The sequence below is a fragment of the Mixophyes fleayi genome, chromosome 10, assembly GCF_038048845.1.
Source record: "Mixophyes fleayi isolate aMixFle1 chromosome 10, aMixFle1.hap1, whole genome shotgun sequence".
NCBI classification, from domain to species: domain Eukaryota; kingdom Metazoa; phylum Chordata; class Amphibia; order Anura; family Limnodynastidae; genus Mixophyes; species Mixophyes fleayi.
The window spans coordinates 47,818,178-47,824,177 of NC_134411.1; the positions used below are offsets into that span (position 1 = coordinate 47,818,178).

General features: G+C 44.6%; 1 protein-coding gene across 1 annotated transcript in view; it reads left to right on the top strand.

The window, feature by feature from the left end:
• Nucleotides 1-6,000, top strand: part of SART1 (spliceosome associated factor 1, recruiter of U4/U6.U5 tri-snRNP) — a 32,985-nt gene that overhangs the window by 4,032 nt on the left and 22,953 nt on the right. The window lies entirely within an intron of this gene.

Sequence of the window (6,000 nt, forward strand, 5' to 3'; positions counted from 1 at the left end):
GGCTACGGCAATTTCAGCAAGAAGAACATTATGGCTGAAATCCTGGGAGGCGATTCAGAATCTAAGAAATCCCTAGAAACCATTCCCTTTTCAGCATAAGGTTTGTTCGGCCAGAGTTAGACAGTATTTCTCAGGCAACGGGTGGCAAAAGCACCTTTTTGCCAGTGAAACTAGGCAGAGCCCGACCCCTCGTTTTAGCTCCTTTAGGCAGTCTTTTTGGGGGACCTCCTTTCCTAGGGGCCAGTCATCCGGGCAGACAACCGAATTCTAGAGGCTTCTCGGTCAGGGCTCAGGAGAAGCCTGCGTCCTGACTGCCACTCTACTCTCCAGGAGTTGGCGACAGTGGGGGGGATGCCTGTCTCTTTTTCAAGAACAGTGGACAGCGTCCTCTCAAGATCCTTGGATTTTGGGCATTATATCAAGGGGGTACATGATAGACCTGCTGGGTCCTGTTCCACATCGTTCTTTGTAACCCCGCTACCCTGAGATCCACAGAGAAGACAGGCAATACAGAGTTGTGTCGCTTTCTTCTTTCGGCAACAGAGTTATTTGCAGGGTCCCAGAAAACCAGAAAGGTAAAAAAAAGTTTTTATTCAAATCTTTTTCTTGTCAGGAAACCGGAAGGTTCTTTTTCGACCCATCTTAAACCTAAAGAACCTCAATGTACACTTACGAGTGGACAAACTTCGATGGAGTCTTTTGAGGTCGGTAATAAACGGCTTGGAAAGGAATCGCGTTTATGGTTTCCATAGACATAAAGGACGCATACCTCCACGTTCCTATTTGGAGCAGTCATCAGTCTCTCCTGAGATTCTCAGTGGGACCTCCCACTATCCGTTTCGGGCACTTCCTATCGCCTCTCCGCGGCTCCAAGGGTTTTCACGAAGATCATGTCGGTAATGGCAGCCTGTCTTCACTAAAAGGGAGTTCAGGTTGTGCCCTACTTAGACGATCTGGTCATCAAATCCACCTCAGAGATTTGCTTACAACAGCACTTATCCCTCACCATAGCCTTCCTTGAGAGCCATGGGTGGTTAATAAACTTAAAGAAATCCCAGGTGGTTCCGTGCCAACGCATGGTTTTCCTGGGACTCATCATGGACACCAAACAACAGAAGGTGTTTCTGCCCTATAGGGAAAATCAAATCGGTTCAGAGGATAACATCTCAGGTCTTGTCCTCCCCCAGTCCTTCAATTCACTTGTGCATGTGTCTTCTAGGAAAGATGGTGGCCTCCTTCGAGACGATCTCCTTCGGTCGGGCTCATTCACGGTGCTTCCAGTGGGATCTCTTGACAAAGTGGTCAGGATCCCACCTACATTTGGATCGCCAGAAGATCTCTCTGTCTCCGGATGCGAGAGAATCGCTTCAGTAGTGGCTGATTCAGGATCACATGGCGGTGGGCAGGTCCTTTGCTCCATGGTCATGGATCATAGTCACAACAGACGCCAGCCTGAAGGGTTGGGGGGGCTGTAGTCCTTCATCTCCGGCTCCAGGGGCTTTGGTCAGTTCAGGAATCCGCCCTATCCATCAACACGTTAGAGTTGAAAGCAATTCTTTTCGCTCTTCGGGGGGGCACAAACCCTCCTTCAGGGCCGTTCAGTCCGACAGTGCCACGGCTGTGGCATATGTCAACAGACGGAGGAACGAGAAGTGCAGCTGCAATGCGAGTATCAGCTCAGATAGTTGCTTGGACGGAACAATATGTTCCAGCAATCTCGGCAGTGTTCATTCCAGGAATAAAAAACTGGGAGGCCGATTATCTCAGTCGCAACGCGATGATGCCAGGGGAGTGGTCCCTCCATCCGGAAGTTTTTCAGCCTAGTTCAGAGGTGGGGTCTTCCTGATATAGATCTCATGGCCTTCAGACACAACAGAAAGGTTCCCAGGTTTTGCGCAAGGGCAAGAGACCCCTTAGCGGTAGCAGTGGACGTAATGACCATGTAATAGGATTTCAGGTTGGGATATCTGTTCCCTCCCCCCCCAATGCCCATGCTTCCTCAAGTACTCAGATGGGTGAGGCAGGGCGGTCTGCGGTAATTTTGATGGCACCTGCATGGCCGCGTCGAGTGTGGTACACGGACATTATCTCCATGGCGGTAGGGCAAGAACATCGGCTTTCCTTCGTGAGACAATCTTCTCCTGCAAGGTCCTTTTCGTCACCAGGATTTACCTCGGCTGAATTTAACGGCATGGCTGTTGAAGCCAGGCTCTGGAGAGCTAGGTGTTTCTCCCCCAGTGTGGTGAACACTCTGCTGCTTGCTCGAAAACCAGTTTCAGCTCTCATCGTATTTGGCGAGCCTATATCAGATGGTGTGAAAATAAGTCTTGTCACATGTCCTCGTTTCGTCTCCCTCGTTTATTGGCTTTCCTTCAGGATGGTCTGGAAGCGGGTCTCCGTTTAGGTTCCTTAAGGGTTCAGGTATCAGCGCTTTCAGTTTTCTTTCACCCGAAGTTAGCGGATTTGCCAGACATCAAGACTTTACTTCAGGGAGTCTTACATATTCAGCCTCCCTACGTTCTGCCTACTGCACCATGGGATCTTAACTTGGTAATGGAGATGCTTACGGAGCCTCCTTTTGAACCAATACTTACGGCAGATCTTGGGTCTCTGACCTGGAGAGTAGTCTTTCTTTTGGCGATTGCATCTGCACGCAGAGTTTCAGAGTTGGGAGCTCTGTCTTGTCGAGAACCATATTTAGTTTTTCACGAGGACAGAGCGGTATTAAGAACTCTCCCTTTCTTTGTTTCCGAAGGTTGTTTCGGCCTTCCTTTTACATAGTAACATTGTTGATGAGGTTGAAAAAAGACACCAGTCCATCAAGTTCAACCTATTTTGGATCTCCTGCGATCCTGCACTTATATTTGAAATTAATCCAGAGTAAGCAACCGCCAATCTGTTTCAGTTGTGAAAATCTCCCCAGACTCAATATTGCAGTCCTATTTTTACCCTATATCCACTACTATCCTTCATTTTAAATTAACGGTCGTATCCCTGGATACATCTTTCCGCTAAAAATTTGTCTAACCCTTTCTTAAACATATCTATTGAATCTGCCATCACAACCTTCCCTGGCAATGAATTCCATATCTTGACTGCCCTTACTGTAAATAACCCCTTCCTTTGCTGGTTGTGAAATTTCCTCTCCTCTAACCTTAGGGGATGACCATGTGTCCTGTGTATGGTCCTTGGGGTAAAAAGTTCCCATGAAAGCTCTCTGTATTGACCCCTAATGTATTTATACATAGTAATCATATCTCCCCTTAGACGCCTCTTTTCTAAAGTAAACTTGCCTAAACTGGCTAACCTTTCCTCATAACTTAATGACTCCATACCCTTTATCAATTTTGTCGCCCTTCTCTGAACCCTTTCTAGTTCTAAATTATCTTTTTTATAGAGTGGTGCCCAGAACTGTACTGCATATTCAAGATGAGGTCTTACCAACGATTTATACAGTGGCAAAATTACACTGTCTTCCCTTGCATCTATGCCCCTTTTTATGCATGCCAATACTTTGTTTGCCCTTGCTGTCTACGAGCACTCCCAAATCCTTTTCCATTATAGATTCTCCTAAATTAATTCCATTTAATTTATAGATTGCGTTCTTGTTTTTGATCCCTGAATGCATAACCTTACATTATCTGTGTTAAACCTCATATTCCATTTGGCCGCCCAATCCTCCAGTTTATTTAAGTCCCTCTGTAGAGAAGCTACATTTTGCTCTGATTTTATTACCTTACAGAGTTTAGTGTCATCTGCAAAAATAGAAACTTTACTCTCTAAACCATCACCAAGGTCATTAATAAATATATTAAAAAGGAGTGGTCCCAGCACGGAACTTTGAGGTACTCCACTTAAGACTTTTGACCAATTAGAAAATGTTCCATTTATCACAACTCTCTGTTCCCTATTCTCTAACCAGTTTTCGATCCAAGTACAAATTTTGATTCCTAGACCCAGTACCCTTATTTTGTAAACCAACCTCTTGTGTGGCACTGTATCAAAGGCCTTTGCAAAATCTAAGTAGACCGCATCTACTGTCCTGCCCTGGTCTAAGTTCCCACTAACTTCCTCGTAGAAACTAATTAGATTAGTTTGACATGACCTATCCCTCACAAATCCATGTTGATTCCCACTAATAATTTTATTGCGTACCAAGTAATCCTGAATACTGTCCCTTAAAATACCTTCCAGTAGTTTCCCCACTATTGATGTCAGGCTTACAGGTCTATAATTCTCTGGTTGTGATCTCGTCCCCTTTTTAAACAACGGCACCACATCTGCTATTCGCGCATCCCTTGGTACTGAGCCTGATGAGATTGAATCTCTGAAAATTAAGAATAGCGGTCTAGCTATTTCCGAGTTTAATTCCATAAGGACCCTTGGGTGTATGCCATCTGGACCTGGAGCTTTATCTTAATATTCTTCAGTCGCCTTTGGACTTCTTCCTCTGACAACCAAGTATTAATTAATGGCATGGTTTCATTTCCATTTTTATGTATTGCTTCTGCCATTTGTTCCTCTCTGGTAAATACTGAAGAAAAGAACGTGTTTAATACCTCTGCTTTTTCCTTAGTATCATTTATTAATTCACCCATCTCACTTCTTAGGGGTCCTATATTATCTTTTTTAATCCTTTTGCCATTTATATACTTAAAAAACTTTTTGGGGTTTGTCTTTCTTTTGCAACGTGCCTTTCATTTTCTAATTTAGCCAATCTAATTTCCTTTTTGCATGTTTTTTATTACATTCGTTGTACCTACGGAAGGACTCCTCTGACCCTTCAGACTTAAACAATTTAAATGCACGCTTCTTCCTTTGCATTTCTTCCCTTACCTTTTTATTTAGCCACATTGGTTTAGACTTCATTCTTTTACATTTATTTCCCATAGGAATGAACTTATACGTGTATGTTTCCAACAACATTTTAAAGACAGCCCACATTTCTTCCGTATTTTTTCCTTCAAAGGCTTTGTCCCAGTCTATGCTCTTTATAGACTCCTTTAGCATATTAATAGTAACATGAACCAAGAAATTGGGGTTCCGGTCTTTAGATCGGCTTCTCATGCTGATCAGCAGTATATGGAGAAATTAGACGTGGTTAGGGCTCTCCGTATTTATGTTTAAGAGAACTTCCCAGATTCGGCGTACCGATTCTCTGTTTGTCTTTTTTGATTCTAGTAAAAGAGGGTGGCCAGCCTCAAAACAGTCTATTGCAAGATGGATTAAGGCAACCATTAAACAGGCTTACATCAGGGCTAACCGTCCTGTGCCAGAGAGACTTACGGCCCATTCCACCCGGTCGGTAGGGGCGTCGTGGGCAGCGAGAAATGGGGCTTCTGCGGACCAGCTTTGCAGGGCAGCCACCTAGTCCTCTGTCCACACCTTTACCAATTTCTATCAGTTTATTTGCATCTACCGCGGATGCAAATTTTGCTCGTAGTGCTCTATAAGCAGGGCATTCAGAGCGGTCCCACCCTTAGGGGGCTGCTTTAGAACTCCCCTTGGTAGCAGTGTCCCCCAGACTGGATGAAAGAGAAAAAAGGATTTTTGTACTTGCGTTTAATCCGTTTCTCTGATTCCGTCTGGGGGACACTGCGATCCCTCCCTTCTGCTTTTCCTCTGTGTGCTCTTGGTTGATTGGCCTTTTTCTCCTTTTGGGCTTTTTGATTAACTGGGAGGTGATGGGGATTGTAGAGGGGAGGGGTCTGTCAGCAGTTGCTAAAGTTAACTAGCTAGGTGCCAACTCCAGAGCTCCCCGCCACAACCCATGGTAGCAGTGTCCCCCAGACGGAATCAGAGAAACGGATTTAACGTAAGTACAAAAATCCTCTTTTTTGTGTTTACAGGTAAGTATAGCAGCATCATTTTTAGCCTCTTCCTGTACATAGGAGAGTGAGTAGTTTGACATTATTGTTTTTCCCTTTATGAAACGCCATGGGTCACATTAGTTAACTGGTAATCCATGTCAACAATTTAATTGCTATGCAGTAGCTAACC